Genomic DNA, 18,449 nt, shown 5'->3' with positions numbered 1-18,449 from the left:
CATGATGCAGTGGATGTTGGCAATTTGATCTCTGGTTCCTCTGCCTTTTCTAAAACCAGCTTGAACATCAGGAAGTTCATGGTTCACATATTGCTGAAGCCTGGCTTGGAGAATTTTGAGCATTACTTTACTAGCATGTGAGATCAGTGCAATTGTGCAGTAGTTTGAGCATTCTTTGGCATTGCCTTTCTTTGGGATTGGAATGAAAATGGACCTTTTCCAGTCCTGTGGCCACTGCTGAGTTTTCCAAATTTGCTGGCATATTGAGTGCAGTACTTTCACAGCATCATCTTTCAGGATTTGGAATAGCTCAACTGGAATTCCATCACCTCCACTAGCTTTGTTCATAGTGATGCTTTCTAAGGCCCACTTGACTTCACATTCCAGGATGTCTGGCTCTAGGTGAGTGATCACACCATCGTGATTATCTGGGTCATGAAGATCTTTTTTGTACAGTTCTTCTGTGTATTCTTGCCATCTCTTCTTAATATCTTCTGCTTCTCTTAGGTCCATACCATTTCTGTCCTTTATCGAGCCCATCTTTGCATGAAATGTTCCCTTGGTATCTCTGATTTTCTTGAAGAGATCCCTAGTCTTTCCCATTCTGTTGTTTTCCTCTATTTCTTTGCATTGATCGCTGAAGGCAGCTTTCTTATCTCTTCTTGCTATTCTTTGGAACTCTGCATTCAGGATGGATGGATAACTATCCCCAAACCTTCCAGTAAATGAACCACTCATTGACTTACTCAAATTATACTATAACCAAGCCTGTCCAGGAAATAAACAGGCACTCTTGCCTGGAAAATCCCCTGGACAGAGCCAACCCTGGTAGGCTGCAGTCCATGGGGTCGCTAAGAGTCGGACAGGACTGAGCGACTTCACTTTCACTTTTCACTCTCATGCATTGGAGAAGGAAATGGCAACCCACTCCAGTGTTCTTGCCTGGAGAATCCCAGGGGCGGGGGAGCCTGGTGGGCTGCCGTCTATGGGGTCGCATAGAGTCAGACACGACTGAAGCGACTTAGCAGCAGCAGCAGCAGGGATACTGCTATGGACTAGACAGACATAGCCCTGGTCTCACAGAGCCTAAATTCTAACAAAGGATATGGTCACTAAACAAACAGTAGCCAAATAATTTATGGTTGATACGATGTGTGCTATTTAAAGCTAATGGCAACAACTGTCACTTCCCTGGTGGCTCAGTTGGTAAAGATCCACCTGCAATGTGGGAGACCTGGGTTCAATCCCTGGGTTGGGAAGATGCCCTGGAGAAGAGCATGGCAGTACACTCCAGTTCTTGCCTTGAAAATCTCCAAGGACAGAGGAGCCTGGCAGGCTACAGTCCATGGGGTTGCAAAGAGTCAGACACAGCTGAGAGACTGAGTACACAGCACAGTCAGTTCTGACCATTTAGGTATCCAGCTACTAATCTGTAACCTAATTTTGCAATCTGGTCATAAAATTTAAAAAATTCTAGTTTTTTGTTTTAATTCTAGTTTTTTTAATCTACTTTGCTGTTGTTTAAATACAAATTTGTTATAATTTTAATTCAAAGATTTATATTTAAGGTCCACAAATGAAAGTCAGGACATGTAAATTAAATTCTAGGGAATGTAAATTCTAGGGAATTAGGTTAACATTCCAACAAATTAAGAAATTTCCACCAATTTATCCAAAGATTAGTATTTTAAAGTTCAAAATAACTTTTATGGTGATATTACACTCATATAAAAATTACATGCATAGAAACACTCAAAGGAAATAAAAAATAATAACAGTAGTTATTTATTAAATGATTATAGATTATCTTTTTGCTATTTCCATTTTTAAAAAATTTTTATTTAGTGGATGATTATGACTTTGTAATAAACTTTTTAAAAAGGTTATTAAAACATATCATAGATTATCGCATTTTCCTCTTGGAATTATTCATATTGCTCAGCCTGCAGTGTCTTCTGTGTATGTGTCTTTGTGGATGTTTACTATGAGTTACTTTTTCTTCCCAGCTATTTCTTTTTTTTTTCCCCCAGCTATTTCTTGAATGAAGGAATAAATGAATGAATTTTGACTCCCACGTCTATGCTGCTGCTGCTGCTGCTGCTAAGACGCTTCAGTCATATTGAAATTTTTGTCTTAAAGTGTTGAAATCAGATTTCCCAAACAATGACCAAAGTCTAGACATTTAGGCTTTCTCAAAAAAAGATTGATCCAAAGCTTGTTTTAGCTGTCTTATTTAGTTCTTATTCAGTGCTGCAGTCCATGGGGTCTCAAAGAGTTGAACACAACTGAGCATATGAACTGAACTGATTCAGTTCTTGGCTATTTCCTTGATAGATATGGGTTTTGGATATGGTAAATGGATTAAAGAGCAAATGTTTAAACACACCCTGAAATGTAATACTTCTCTAAATTCCATTATTTTAAAATGATTTATCTCTTTTCAAGAGCAACATCCTGCTGGCTTCTTGAGAAATCTCATATATTGTCAACAAAGATTTAGATTCCCATCAGAACATTTGCTTTTCATGTGCAAATATGTATCTTTTGGAGACTGCCTAACATTTTTTTGGTTGTTAGGACTCATAAGTTAGAAATTATTATCTAACATTTATTCAATTGTTGAATTTTACATTTAAAGGGTCATTAGTGGTCATTTAGTTCAACATTCCTCCTGAAGCAGATTGCAACTTTTGCAACCTTGGTCAGTAGTCTGCTCGAATACCTCCTGTGCTAAGAAACTCACTGCCTCCCTAGTTTGCTTCTAAAAGCTGCTTATCTTTAAGTTGTATCTATCCTAGGTGAAAGTTTCCTTCCCCAGCACAGAACTCATTGTATCAAAAATGTTCAGTAAATGTTCATTGTATGAACAAGCGGAATTTGACTTCATTCATTCGGCTTATTGAATTGAAATGTTATTGAACATTTATCATGTGGTGAGTGTTATTTGAAGCGTTAGGCGTATACCAACCAATAAGAAAGACACGGTTCCTGACCCAGGAAGTGTTTTCATTCTAGTTGGAATGAATAGCCTACCCATACTTCTTTTTCCTATTTAAATTTTAGAATGTCCAGTGGAAGATGGGAAACTGTACTATTAAGACAGGTTGAGGAATATGTAGACTTTTTTTTTTTTTTTTAATATTCCTAGAAACTATTACCTGAGAACCCCAGAGGAAAATTACAGACTGCCTGTGAGACTGGGCTGGTGGGCATTCTAATCTCAAAAATTAATGAAATGTAATCTCATTTTATGCCTAAAGCTGGTAAAGTAGGATATTTGATATATATAGACATAAGATGGAGAGATATTAGCATGTATACTTATACTTTGTTACTTACTGATACATTTATATATGTATGTGTATATATACAGACACACACATAAAAACACATTTATTCTTAAACTCATGTACACTCACCTAAAGATGGCAGAATACACACAGAATTTTTTAAGTATTTATGATAAGGTAGTGGGATTATAGCTTTTTGTTTTTCTATGTATGACACATTTTGTACAATAAACAAGCATTACTTAAGTAAGCAAAAGAAGTTTTGTAAAACAAAATAATGAACAAACAAAACCCAGAAATTCCCACTAACTGACCGTGCTCTTGATTCCTCAGTGCTTTCTTCTTACTGGTGTCTCTCTATCCCTTGACCCTCCCCCTCCCTACCTTCTTCGTTTTGTTCAGTTGCTAAGTCATGTCTGACTCTTCGAGACCCCAGGGACTGCAGCATTCCAGGCTTCCCTGTCCTTCACTATCTACCGGAGCTTGCACAAACTTATATCCATTGAATCAGTAATGCCATCCAACCATCTTATCCTCTGTTGCCCCTGTCTCCTCTTGCCCTCAATCTTTCCCAGCATCAGGGTCTTTTCCAGTGAGTCAGCTTTTCTCATCAGGTGGCCAGAGTATTAGAGCTTCAGCTTCAGCATCAGTCCTTCCAATGAATATTCAGGGCTGACTTCCTTTAGGATTGACTGGTTTGATCTCCATGCTGTCCAAGGGATTCTCAAGAGTCTTCTTCAGCACCACAGTTCAAAAGCATCAATTCTTTGGCACTCAGCCTTCTTTATGGCCCAGCTGTCACATCTGTACATAACTATTGGAAGAATCACAGATTTGACTATGTGGACATTTGTCAGCAAAGTGATGTCTCTGATTTTTAATACACTTTCTAGGTTTGTCATAGCTTTTCTTCCAAGGAGCAAGCTTCTTAATTTCATGGCTGCAGTCACTGTCCACAGTGGTTTTGGAGCCCAAGAAAATATCTGTCACTGTTTCCACTTTTTCCCCATCTATTTCCCATGAAGTGATGGGACTAGATGCCATCCATGATCTTAGCTTTTTGAATGTTGAGTTTTAAGCCAGGTTTTTCACTGTCCTCTTTCATCCATTAAGAAGCTCTTTAGTTCCTCTTCACTTTCTGCCATTAGAGTGGTATCATCTGCATATCTGCACCTTCTTGACTGGGTAAATAGAGTCTCAGATTCAAGCATCATCTCCACTGAAAGCTTTCCTGATGCGCACCTAGCCCCTCCCCTCCCCAACTGCAGGGTCCCCCACCCTCATTTCTTGTGTGCCCACCATATTTGGTACCTACAACTCTGAGTTGCTTGCTTGCTTGATTTGAGCACCCAGAAGGCCTGAGCTCTGAACTCCAGCACGCAGAATGGCCCCCAGGCGATGTGTGACAAACACTTGGACCCCAGCTAAGTCACTGCCACAGCTTGCCACCAGTTTCTAGCCTCCAGCTCAAATCACACTGGCCCCTCCTTGATGGCTCCCTATTGCTCACCAAGAACCACAATGCCTTGGAGCATCCAAAAGCCTCTATGATAAGGTACCAGCTCACCTTTCAGCCTCAGTTTTCTCTTTTGTATCCTCTCCCAAGACCACTGTTCTGCCCTTAACAGTCCATGCTTTCCCACCCTTGCTCCTTCTTTTAAACTGAAATTCTCTATCTCTATCTAAGGAACTACTCAAAATTCACCCAGGAACTTCCCAGTGGCCAAGACTCTATGCTTCCACTGCAGGGAGAGCAGGTTTGATCCCTGATCAGGGAACTAAGATCCTGCAGGCCACCCAGTGCAGCAAAAAAATTAAAGAAAAATTTTAAATAAAAATTCACCCCAAACTAGGATAACATCAATAGCTACTCTTAGAACTGTGATGGGGATCAGATGATACAATGTGTGTGCCTTGCAACTACGAGGCATATAATAATTAGCAGCTGTTATTACTATCCTGATCATCATGTATGCATGATGATATGCATCAGGCATCACCCTAGATTCTAAGAATAAAGATTTTTTTTTAAAAAGTTCTTGCACCTGGGCAGGTAAATAATAATAATACAATATGGTAAGTATTATGACAGAGCTAAGGAACAAAAAGCTGTGGGAGACAAATATTAGGGGAGAGAAGTGATGAATCTCTGAAGAGATGGTATTTTCACTGAACTTTAAGAATAAGTAGAGACGCAGACATAGAGAACAGACTTATGGACACAGAGAGGGAAGGAGAGGGTGGGATGGTTTGAGAGAGTAGCACTGAAACATATACATTACCATGTGTAAAACAGATAGCTAGAGGGAGGCTGCTGTACAGAACAGGGATCTCAACTCAGAGCTCTGTGATGACCTAGCGGGGAGGGATGGGGCAGACAGTGGGAACGAGGTTCAAGAGGGAGGAGACATATGTATACTTATGGTTGATTCATGGTTATTGTGTGGTATAAACCAACAGAACATTGTAGAGAAATTATCCTCCAATTAAAAATAAATTAAAAAAAAAAAAGGAAGTAAAAAGAGTAAGTCGGAATTTCACCAGGAGAGAAGGAGACCATAAGGTAAGATGCTCCATGCAGAGGACATGCCAAAAGCAAAACTGTGGAAGAATGAATGAATAAGGAGCATCTGGGCAGCTTCAACCACCACCACTGAGCCCTTTCTCCTGTTCAGGCCGCTGCAGAGAATCCCCTTCTTCTGCCTTCCGCTGTCCAGGAATCAGAGCCTGCAGTGCGGGGCTGAGATGGAGATTCCAAAGGCAGGAATACGCAGTACCCCGGCACTCTTTGGCCATCACCCTGATATGGGGAGAGGAGGCCTGATCCCCCGTTGGAAAGGCAGAGGTCCTCAGGTCCTGGCTGAGAGAGACGAGGCACTAGACACTCCCGCAGAGACATGGGCCACCCTTGCAGCAGAATATTGGAGAATCCACAGCCAACAGCGGCTTCAAGGAGGCAGTCAAACATCTGAAGAGCAGCCAGCATGCCGCCCATGCAGCCCTCCCACAACAACCGCTATTTACTTTAGATGTTAGTCGTCCCCACAATTCACACACAAGGTTTATCACCAGATGCTAGTCACACAGATGGTAACACTAACAAACTTCCCAAACATGATCTCCACGGCTGGGGGTGGAGGATGTAAAGGAAGGAACAGTGTCCACATGTTGGGAAAATCTATCGTGCCTTTATATGGAGAAATTAAAAGTTCTCTAGAAATGTCAAGAAGCCTTTCTCTCCATCTTTAGCAAATTTGGTATCTCGCCCTCACAACAGAGTAATATAATAAACTTTAAACTGTTTTCATGGTCCCTGTATTTTCCCCTACCCTCATTTCAGTCAGGAAACCAAGTTTTGTCATTTCTTGAAAGGGGATTCCAGCAAAGCAAAAAGCAGACATCAATTCCAGAGCAATAGAAATCTCTCTTCTTCTAGAGGTTGGGGCAGGAAGACTTTCTCTGATGGGCAGTAAGGTAGGAAATGGGCTTCCCTGGTAGCTCAGCTGGTTAAGTATCCACCTGCAATACAGAAGACCCTGGTTTGATTTCTGGGTCAGGATGTTCCCCTGAAGAAGGAATAGGCTACCCCCTCCAGTATTCTTGGGCTTCCCTGATGGCTCAGATGGTAAACAATCCATTTGCAATGTGGGAGACCTGGGTTTGATCCCTGGGTTGGGAAGATTCTCTGGAGGAGGGCATGGTAACCCACTCCAGTGTTCTTGCCTGGAGAATCCCCATGGACAGAGGAGCCTGATGGGCTACAATCCATGGAGTCACAGAGTTGGGCACAACTGAGCCACTAAGCACAGCACAGCACAGGGTAGGAAACAGAGATTCCTGGAACTGGAAAGGAGATAACAAGACTTCAGAGAGGAATGCCTAAGTGGTTCCAGATTCACTAAAGATTTCTATAGCCCAGGTTTGTCCCTCAGAGGAAAACAGAGATGGACAAACAGGTGCTAATTAGAAGTGAACTAGGCCTCCCTCATTCCTTAATAAACTAAACCCTGGGACAAGACTGAGTCCTCAAATGACAGGGTTGTAATTCCCTCCTGTCCAGTAAAACAGGGACTCTTCTTTGTCAGTAGAAGCAGCCCTTCCACTCCTGCCTGAAGATATTAGTCCTGCATTGCCTGAGGAAACTACGATGACCTTCCCTCAGGTAGGTGCCTTGCAAGACACTGTGAAATACAAGAACATCTTTATGTTCCATGTTAATATTTACCAAGGGCTTCCCAGGTGGCTCAGAGGTAAAGAATCAGCCTGCCAAGCAGGAGACCCAGGTTCAATCCCTGGGTCAGGAAGATCCCCTGGAGAAGGAAATGGCAACCCACTCCAGTATTCTTGCCTGGAGAATTCCATGGACAGAGGAGCCTGGTGGGCTACAGTCCAAGAGGTTGCAAAAGAGTTGGACAAAACAGCATCTAAACAAAAACAACAACAGTCATCAAAGAGTAACCTTAGTGGAAGAAGACTTTAATCACGAAATCGGTAGGATGACCCATTTTGTGGATACCCAGTCAGCCTTTTTCCCCAGCCAATAAGCTCATGAACAAAGTGGCCATGGTGGCAGCATGTTCAGTTGCTCAGTCATGTCTGATTCTTTAGGATCCCACAGCCTGTAGCCTGCCAAACTCCTCTGTCCACGGGATTTTCCAGGCAAGAACACTGGAGTGAGTTGCCATTTCCTTCTTCAGGGGATCTTCCCAACCCAGGGACTGAAGCCAAGTCTCCTGCATTGCAGGCAGATGCTTTACCACTGAGCCACCTGGGAAGCCCAAAAGGCAAGAGCAAGGCACCCCCGGCTGGGCTTGAACCACCAACCTTTCGCTAGACAGCTGAACACGCTAACCGATTTGTGCCACAGAAATGGAAGTCGTACATGGGCTGGGCAACACAGACTTCTGTTCACCATGGAAAATAACCTGGCTTCAGCTACTGCTAAGTGCCCAAACTGTCAGCAGTGGAAATCAACACAGAGTCCCAGATATGGTACCATTCCCGGGTGGTCAGCCAGCTACCTGGTGGCAGGTTTATTATATTGGATCCATTGTGGAAGTGACAGTATTTTGTTTTTACTGAAATAGACACTCTAGAGTGGGATTTGCAGTCCCTGCCCACAATGCTTCTGCCTGAACTACCATCTGCGGGCTTATAGAATACCTCATCCACCACCATAGTACTCCACACAGCACCGTTTCTGACCAGCAAATGAAGTACAACAATGAACCCATGCTTATGGAATTAATCAGTCTTACCATGTTCTCCACCATCATGAAGCAGCTGGCTTGGCCTTTTAAAGCCTGATCACAACACCAGATAGGTGACTGGGGCAGGGTTTTCCAGCTTGAATCAGCATCCAGTACATGGTACAATTTCTCCCATATCAGGGATTCAAGGTCCAGGACTCAAAACATGGCAATAGCACCATTTACTATTATTGCTAGTGATCCACCAGCAACATTTTTGCTTCCTGACCCCACAACCTAATTCTCTCCTGGTTCTAGAAGCCTTGGTTTCAAGGGGGGAGGAAATGCATCTACCAGGAGACACAGAAAGGGATTCTACTGAACTGGAAGTTAAGACTGCCACCCAGCCATGTTGGTCTCCTCATAACTGAATCAACAGGCAAAGAAGGGTGGATAAGGTATTCTGTAAGTCCACAGATGGTGAAGGTGATTAATTCAGGCTACCAGTGGGAAATTGGACTGCTGCTACACAATGAAAGTGAGGAAGAATACTACCAGAATGCAGAAGATTCCTTATGGCATTTCTTAGTATATCATGTCCTTGTGATTAAAGTCAGTGAAAAACTGTTAGCCAAATTCAAGCAGGACTACGTATTCCAACAAAATAGACAATCTAGATGACCTGGACATATTCCTAAAACACACACACACATGAATTATCAAAATTGACTCGAGAAAAAACAGAAAATCTGAATAGACCTGTATCAACTAAGAACATTGAATTAATAATTTAAAATCTTCCCACAAAGAATCAGCATTTGTGGGATGCTGATGCTGAGTTCTATGAAAAATTTAATGAAGAAACAATACCAATCCTACACAAATTCTTTCAGAAAAAAAGAAGAGGGAACACTCTCAAACTCATTTTGGTAGCTCGGTATTAGCCTGATATTAAAGCAGCCAGAGAAGTAACATGAAAAGGAAACTATAAATCAATATCCCTCATGAATATAGATGCAAAACTCTTAACAAAAAATAGCAAATCAAATCTAGTAACATTAAAAAAAAAAAAACCATGACCAAATGGAATTTAATTCAAGAATACAAGGTTGGTTTAATATTCAAAATTCGATAAATATGATATACCATATTAAAGGAATAAAAGACAAACTCACATGATTATCTCAACCGATGCAGGAACACATTCAGTAAATTTTAATATTTATTTATGATATTAAAAAAAATCAACAAACCAGAAATAAAAGTGAACTTTCTCCACCTGATAAAGGACATCTATGAAAAACCTTTGTTAATATCATATTTAATGGTAAAACACTGAATGCTTTCCCCTTCAGACTGTGAATAAGGCAAGAATGACTGTTCTGATCATTTCTATTCAACACTGTACTGAAGGTTCTAGCCAGTGCATAAAAATATATAAGGGCCTACAGATTAAATGGAAGAAGCAAAACTGTATTTATGTGCAGATGATATAATCTTATAGATATAAAATTGTATAAAATCTACCAAAAATGTACTAGACCTAATAAGCTAGTACATAATAATCCAGTACATCTACCAAAAATGTACTAGATATGTGACCTGGTCAAGTCACAGGACACAAGCTGATTCTAAATTTTATAAATATTTATATGAAAATTCAAAGGACTTAAGATAACAACAAAAAACTGCATACTAATTATTAGAGAAATGCAAATCAAAATTGTAGTGAGGTACCACCTCACACCAGTCAGAATGGTCACCTCATCAAAAAGTCTAATAATAAATGTTGGAGAGGGTGTGGAGAAAAGGGAACCCTTCTACACTATTGGTGGGAATGAAAATTGGTACAGCCCTTATGGAGAACAGCGTAAAGATTTCTTAAAAAACTAAAAATAGAGTTACCATATGATCCAGCAATCTCATTCCTGGATATATACCCAGAAAAGATGAAAACTCTAATTCAAAAAATACATGCCCCCACGATGTTCATAGCAGCACTGTTTATCATAACTAAGACACATAGTAACCTACATGTCCATCAACAGATGAATGGATAAAGAAGATGCAGTAAACATATATATGCATACATTCATACAATGGAGTATCAGCCATAAAAAAGAACGAAATCTTGTCATTTGTAGCAACATGGATGGGCCTAGAGATTATCATACTAAGTATGGTAAGTCAGACAAAGATAAATATCATATGATATCATTTATATACAGACTCTAAAAATTATGCAAATGAAATTATTTACAAAACAGAATTATAAATATTTATATAATATTTACACATAAATATTATATATATTTCATGAAAGGCACTCAGACGTGTCCAATTCTTTGCAACCCCATGGACTATACAGTCCCTGGAATTATCCAGGCCATAATACTGAAGTGGGTAGCTGTTCCCTTCTCCAGGGAATCTTTCCAACCCAGGAATCAAACCCAAGTCTCCCACATTGCAGGTAGATTCTTTACCAGCTGACCTACCAGGGAAGCCCGGTTTATATTTATGTATACGTAAGAGTTACACTTAGCAACTGAACAACAACAACAAAACAGAAAAAGATCCACAGACATAGGAAACAAACTTATGGTTACCAAAGGGGGAAGGGGGGAGGGATAAATCGGGAATTGGGGATTAACGGATACATACTATAAAATACAAAACAGACAACAAGGACCTACTGTATAGTACAGAGGACTATATTCAATACCTTGTAATAACCTATAATGGAAAAGAATCTGAAAAAGAATATCAGACACACACACATATATACATTTCCAGTTTTCTATACATCTGAATCATTGTGAATCAACTATACTTCAACAAAAAAGATTCAGACGAAGCACAACATTGGAGGGCTTATACAAAACTTACAATACAGGTACGATAACCAAGATGCTGTGCTACTGGGGTAAAGAGCAATATCTAGATCAAAGGAACACAGTAGAATATACATAAATAAACCTTCATATGTATAGCCAATTGATTTTGACAGAAGTGTCAATTCAACAGGGGAAACCTTAGTCTTTTCAAAACTTGGTAATGTAACAACTGTCTATCCATATGCCACACACACAAAAAAAGAACTTAGACCTTTGCCTCACACCATACGTACCACATGTGTGTGTGCTAAATCGCTTCAGTTGTATCTGTATGGACTGTAGCCTGCCGGGCTCCTCTGTCCATGGGGTTCTCAGGCAAGAATACTGGAGTGGCCTGCCATGTCCTCCTCCAGGGCCTCTCCCCAACCCCGGAATCGAACCCAGGTCTCTTATGTCTCCTGCATTTACCGGCGGGTTCTTCACGAGTGTCACCCGGGAAGCCGCCATACATCCCACACATAGCTCCAACTGAATCATAGGTCTGAAGGTACATCCTGAATCTGTACAATTTCTGGAAGAAAACATAGGAGAAAATCTCTGTGACGTTGGGTTAGGTAAATATTTATTAGACATGACACCAAAATCACGATCCATAAAAGGAAAACATGTTCACTGGACTTCATCAAAACTGAAAGCTTTTACTTATAAAAAGAAACTACTTAAAAAATTAAAAGGGAGAAAATGATTGCAAGCCATATATCTGATAAAGGACTTGTATGCAGAACAGATAAGGAACTCTTACAATTCAGTAATAAGAAAACCCAATAGAAAATGGGCAAACAATTAGAATAAATATTTTACCAAAATAGATACACATGTGGCTAATATGCACATGAAGAGATTCTCAAAATTAACAGTTATTAGGCAAATGCAAACCAATACCACAATAAGATACTTAATCCACTCAGGTGACTATAATAAAAAAAAGATTGAATATATCCAGTCATACAGTGTCGGTGGGAAAATAGAAGGGTTCAGCAGATTTGGAAAACATTTTCAGTTTCTCCAAATGTTAAAAATACACTTCCCACATGACTAAGCAATTCCATTCCCATCTATCTACAAGAAATGAAAACATTATGTTCATACAAAAACTTGTAAACAAATAATCATAGCAACATTGTTCATAATAACCCCAAACTGGAAACAAATGTCCATCAAACAGTGAAGAAATAAAGATGCTGTGGTTTGTCTGTACATTGGCATACTGTTCAGCAATAAAAAAGAACAAACTGATGACACATGCAATGACATGAATGAAACTCGAAACATCGTGTGAGTGAATGATGCAGATATCAAAGATTTGTATTGCCCAATTGTATTTACATGAAATTCCTAGAAGAGGCAAAACTATGGAGACAGGAAGCAGATCAGTGATTGACTGGGGTTGAGTGTGGGAGTGCGGGTTGATTGCAAACAGACAAAAAGAAATTTGTGGGGGGAATGGGAGAGTTCTAAAACTGAATTTTAGCCATTGTGGCAAATTTATATAAATTTACTAAAATTCATCAAACTATGAAGTTACAGTGCATGAATTATATGGTATATAAAGGATTTCTTTGGAAGGACTGATGCTAAAGCTGAAACTCCAGTACTTTGGCCACCTCATGCAAAGAGTTGACTCATTGGAAAAGACTCTGATGCTGGGAGGGATTGGGGGCAGGAGGAGAAGGGGACGACAGAGGATGAGATGGCTGGATGGCATTACTGACTCGATGGAGGTGAGTCTGAGTGAACTCCGGGAGTTGGTGATGGACAGGGAGGCCTGGCGTGCTGCAATTCATGGGGTCGCAAAGAGTCGGACACGACTGAGCGACTGAACTGAACTGAAGTTATACTTCGATAAAGTTGTTTTCAAAAACTGTACTAAATCTTGAATTCTTGAATTTATAGATTTAAATTCATTACTATTTCATCTGCTTTAGTTTTCCCCAAGAAAATATTATCCTTTTTACTATGAGAATCAGTTTGAACAACAGCTGGCCACCTGCCTTCATCATCCTATAATTTATTTTGAAAATGCAAATGCTTCTGTTACATGTCTTTGATTCCTTCTTCAAAATCTTTGCTGCTTTGAAATTATTCCACTGGGAAAAGGCTCAAGAATTGGGTCAAGACTGTTCTATACATCAGTGTCTCTTTTGCTGTCTCGTACACAGGGTTATTGTTAGCATCTTTCTAAATTCCATATATATGCGTTAGTATACTGTATTGGTGTTTTTCTTTCTGGCTTACTTCACTCTGTATAATAGGCTCCAGTTTCAGCCACCTCATTATGGACTCTGTGGGAGAGGGAGAGGGTGGGAAGATTTGGGAGAATGGCATTGAAACATGTATAATATCATGTATGAAACGAGTTGCCAGTCCAGGTTCGATGCACGATACTGGATGCTTGGGGCTAGTGCACTGGGATGACCCAGAGGGATGGTATGGGGAGGGAGGAGGGAGGAGGGTTCAGGATGGGGAACACATGTATACCTGTGGCGGATTCATTTTGATATTTGGCAAAACTAATACAATTTGTAAAGTTTAAAAATAAAATAAAATTTAAAAAAATAAAGTAAAAAGGCATCTACCAAAAAAAAAAAAAAAAAAAAAGGTCAAAACACAAGAATCCACAGTGATCATGAGGTCCAGGTAAGATTCCACTCCCTTATGTGCAAATCTTTCCTCCAAATCTATAGCAATGATTACTTGGAGCCAAGGTTATTGCTTTTTAAAGACTTAAAGTCTTCTTTAAGAAGACTTATACTTTCTAATTGTATTACATCTTCCTTGCATTAATATAGAGATGAAATTATTGGGAAGCTCCTCTCTGGTTGTTGTTATTCAGTCAATAAGTTGTGTCTGACTCTTTGCGACCCCATGAACTGCAGCACACCAGACTTCCCTGTCCTTCACCATCTCCTGGAGTTTGCTCAAACTCATTTCCATTGAGTTGGTGATGCCATCCAACCATCTCATCCTCTGCTACCTGCTTCAGTTTCTGCCCTCAATCTTTTTCAGCATCAGGGTCTTTTCCAATGAGTAGGCTCTTCACATCAGGTGGCCAAAGGATTGGAGCTTCAGCATCAGCATCTGGAGCCTATTCATTAAGTCTTCTAGACCCAGTGCCATCCAGAATGTGAGTTCTGGGATCTTGGAAACCCTAAGTAAACCTTGCTGGCCCCTTCGGCCACACTTTGCACATCTTTCATACTTAGAAAGTTCTGTGAGTGATTTAAAAGATTTTTAAATTTTTCACAAATCATAAAACCCAAATCAAATCATGCTTAGAATTTCTTTATCAATCTATAAATTTCAACTAAGTTGAACTATCGATGAAATTATCACTCCAAAAAATTCAGTTGGCTAAAAACTGAAACAAACTATATCTACCAGTTTGTGCAATGAAATTCCAAACAAAACATACACACAATTCTGGGAAAAGTTGCCCATATCTAGTAGCAGAAAACCCATGGCTCTATTTATGAATGGTGGGTTTTAGATGAAATGCAACTTTTAGAAGATAGTGGTTATTTTTATAATGGTAATGATGATAGAGATTACCAGTACTTCCCAGCTAATGTCAGTACTGCTTCCCCAGAAATGAGAGTGTTAGTCACTGAATTTTTATTCAGAAGATTATTTTGGTCAAATCTCTCTGAGATTCTGGGAATTTGAAAATTTGTTTCAGAGAAACTTATCATACCTTGTTATTATTTAGTTACTAAGTCGTGTGACTCTTTGAGACCCCATGGTCTGCAGCCCACCAGGCTCCTCTGTCCATGGGATTTCCCAGGCAAGAATACTGGAATGGGTTGCTATTTCCTTCTCCAGGGGATTTTTCCAACCCAGGGATCGAACCTGTGACTATTGTAGTGGCAGGAGTCCTGTATTGGCAGAGCCACTGAGCCACTAGGGAAGCCACCAGGAAAGCCCCATATCAGACTTAGCAGAAGAAAAAGTTGTAGAATGATATAACCTCAAATGTGAAAGAGACCAGTCACCTAACTCAGCAATCATCCCTAAAATTTCCCTGGAGTTCATCTATGTAGTTCTAGTGACTCTCAAAGTTTGGAAATCCATATTCCTTTTAAAAAAATTTTGCTTTTCATTTTTATTGGCATTTTTGTCTATCACTGAATTATTGGACTCCTTGATACAGTTTGGATACATGATGCAAGTATTTCCCCCTGATGTGTAGCTTATGTTTAGGGTTTTTTAATGGTGACTTTTGAGGAGAAGTTTTCAATTTTCATGAAGTATAGTTAATCAGTCTTTTTAAAAATCAATCTTTCATGGTTAGTGGTTTTATACTCTAAGTCATTGATTACCTCAAAGTTCAATGATATTCTTCTATTTGGGTCTACAAACATCATACTGCTGCTGCTGCTGCTAAGTCACTTCAGTCGTGTCCAACTCTGTGCGACCCCACAGACGGCAGCCCACCGGGCTCCCCCGTCCCTGGGATTCTCCAGGCAAGAACACTGGAGTGGGTTGCCATTTCTTTCTCCAATGCATGAAAGTGAAAAGTGAAAGTGAAGTCATTCAGTCATGTCCGACTCCCCGTGACCCCATGGACTGCAGCCTACCAGGCTCCTCCGTCCATGGGATTTTCCAGGCAAGAGTACTGGAGTGGGGTGCCATTGCCTTCTCCAATTTTAGCTAATAATTTCAAGTTAATTTTGAATTAACTTTTCATATATATTAGGAGTCAGGGTTCATTTTTCTCTGTACAGATATTAAATTATATAGCACCATATGTTGAAAAGATTATCCTTTCCCTATTAAATTATCACAGTACCTATGTTGAAAATCAATTGCCAGTATATGAGTAGCTCTAGATTATGTGTTTAATTTATTGATTTGTCTATCTTATGCTAAATACCAAGCTCTCTTTTTACTGTAATAATATAGCTTAACCCAATATATCCAAATATTATCATTTCAACATACAGGCAGTACAAAAATAACGAGATATTTAAAAATTTCTGTTCATACTAAGACTTTGAACTTTGATATGTATTTGACACAGCATAAGTCAATTTGGATTAATTGCTCTGCAAGCATTCAGCAGCAGATTCTTTACTCTGGTAAACATATTGGACAGGGCTGTGTGTGTGTGCATGTATGTGCCTGTGCATGCTCAGTCGCTCCGTCATGTTTGACCCTTTGTGACCCCATGGACTGTAGACCGCCAGCCTCTGAAGCCATGGAATTTCCCAGGCAAGATACTTGAGTAGGTTGCCATTTCCTCCTCCAGGAGATCTTTCCAACCCAGGGATCAAACTCGCATCTCCTGTGTCTTCTGCATTGGCAGGCAGATTCTTTACTACTGTGCCACCTGGGACACTCCACTGGGCATGGAAGTCATTGATTATAAGTGAAGAGAGCTTCAGAATAAAGTGTATGAGAGTCTGAGATTTTAAAGCTGAGTACTTCTGCTTTTCCCCCTATTTTTCTCACAAAGCATGTTGGATCTTAGTTCCCTGACAAGGAATTGAACCCCCATCCCCTGCTTTGGAAGCGTGGAATTTTAACCACTGAACCTCCAGAGAAGTCCCCTTGAGCACTTCTGCTTTCAGGACAATAAGTTTTAAGTCTGAACTCAAAGGATCTTGTTTGCCTTCACCTCTCACTTTTCCATAAATTAAGGCTGATGCTGTACCTGCCTGATAATGCAAGTATGAGATTTTAACAAGATAAAATCCCCTAAAGCATCTGCCATGTTGTGTCGCTGTCATTGTTCAGTCACCAAGTCATCTCCGACTCTTTGTGACCCCATGGACTGCAGCCCACCAGACTCCCCTGTCCTTCACTGTCTCCCAGAGTTGGCTCAGATTCATGTTCATTGAGTCTGTGATGTTATCTAACCATCTCATCATAGATTATCCCAAAACAATGGTTCTCTCACTGGTTGCTCCCCTGCTCTCAAACATCCACAAGCAACCTTAGCCAGGACTGATGCTCACAATGTTTAAAAGCAATATCAGAGCCACAGGGCTTCCCAGGTGGTTCAATGGTAAAGAACCCACCTGCAATGCAGGAGTGGGTTCAGTCCTTGAGTAGGGAAGATCCCCCAGCGTAGGAAATGACAATCCACTCCAGTATTCTTGCCTGGGAAATCTCATGGACAGAGGAGCCTGGAGTTGCAAACAGTCAGATACAACTTAGTGACTAAACAACAACAACCAAAGGCCTCTTTACTTAGAGTTGTATTTGTGTGCCTTTCACAAAATCTTGGTCAATTTTCCAATCCAAATCAGCAAAGGAATTGTTCATAGAAAGGTATAATGCTATGTGTTCCTTTAAACTGTAAAACATTTAATAAGATGCCAAGGATTGAAAACCTGATTCAGGGCTCAAAATGGCCAATAAGGTTTTTTTCTTCTCAGTTCTATTAAGACATAATTAATGTATTACATTTGTAAGTCTAAGGTCCATATTTTTTTGACTACCAGGTGATGGAATTCCAGTTGAGCTATTCCAAATCCTGAAAGATGATACTGTGAAAGTGCTGCACTCAATATGCCAGCAAATTTGGAAAACTCAGCAGTGGCCACAGGACTGGAAAAGGTCAGTTTTCATTCCAATCCCAAAGAAAGGCAATGCCAAAGAATGCTCAAACTACCGCACAATTGCACTCATCTCACACGCTAGTAAAGTAATGCTCAAAATTCTCCAAGCCAGGCTTCACCAATATGTGAACCGTGAACTTCCTGATGTTCAAGCTGGTTTTAGAAAAGGCAGAGGAACCAGAGATCAAATTGCCAACATTTTCTGGATCATGGAAAAAGCAAGAGAGTTCCAGAAAAGCATCTATTTCTGCTTTATTGACTATGCCAAAGCCTTTGACTGTGTGGCTCACAATCAACTGTGGAAAATTCTGAAAGAGATGGGAATACTAGACCACCTGATCTGCCTCTTGAGAAATTTGTATGCAGCTCAGGAAGCAACAGTTAGAACTGGACATGGGAACAACAGACTGGTTCCAAATAGGAAAAGGAGTACGTCAAGGCTGTATATTGTCACCCTGTTTATTTAACTTATATGCAGAGTACATCATGAGAAACGCTGGGCTGAAAGAAACACAG

At 40.2% G+C, this 18,449-nt stretch overlaps 1 long non-coding RNA gene across 2 annotated transcripts in view; it reads right to left on the bottom strand.

Moving 5' to 3' along the window:
- Window positions 1-18,449, bottom strand: part of LOC133244256 (uncharacterized) — a 91,161-nt gene that overhangs the window by 43,426 nt on the left and 29,286 nt on the right. For both annotated transcript variants that reach the window (XR_009735346.1, XR_009735345.1), the window contains exon 2: window positions 11,782-11,884. This is a non-coding gene — a long non-coding RNA (uncharacterized LOC133244256). The remainder of the gene's footprint in view (window positions 1-11,781; window positions 11,885-18,449) is intronic.

Source organism: Bos javanicus, chromosome 3 (assembly GCF_032452875.1).
Source record: "Bos javanicus breed banteng chromosome 3, ARS-OSU_banteng_1.0, whole genome shotgun sequence".
NCBI classification, from domain to species: Eukaryota; Metazoa; Chordata; class Mammalia; order Artiodactyla; family Bovidae; genus Bos; species Bos javanicus.
The sequence above is the reverse complement of the archived record's forward strand: the minus strand, read 5'-3'. Positions and strand labels throughout refer to the sequence as shown.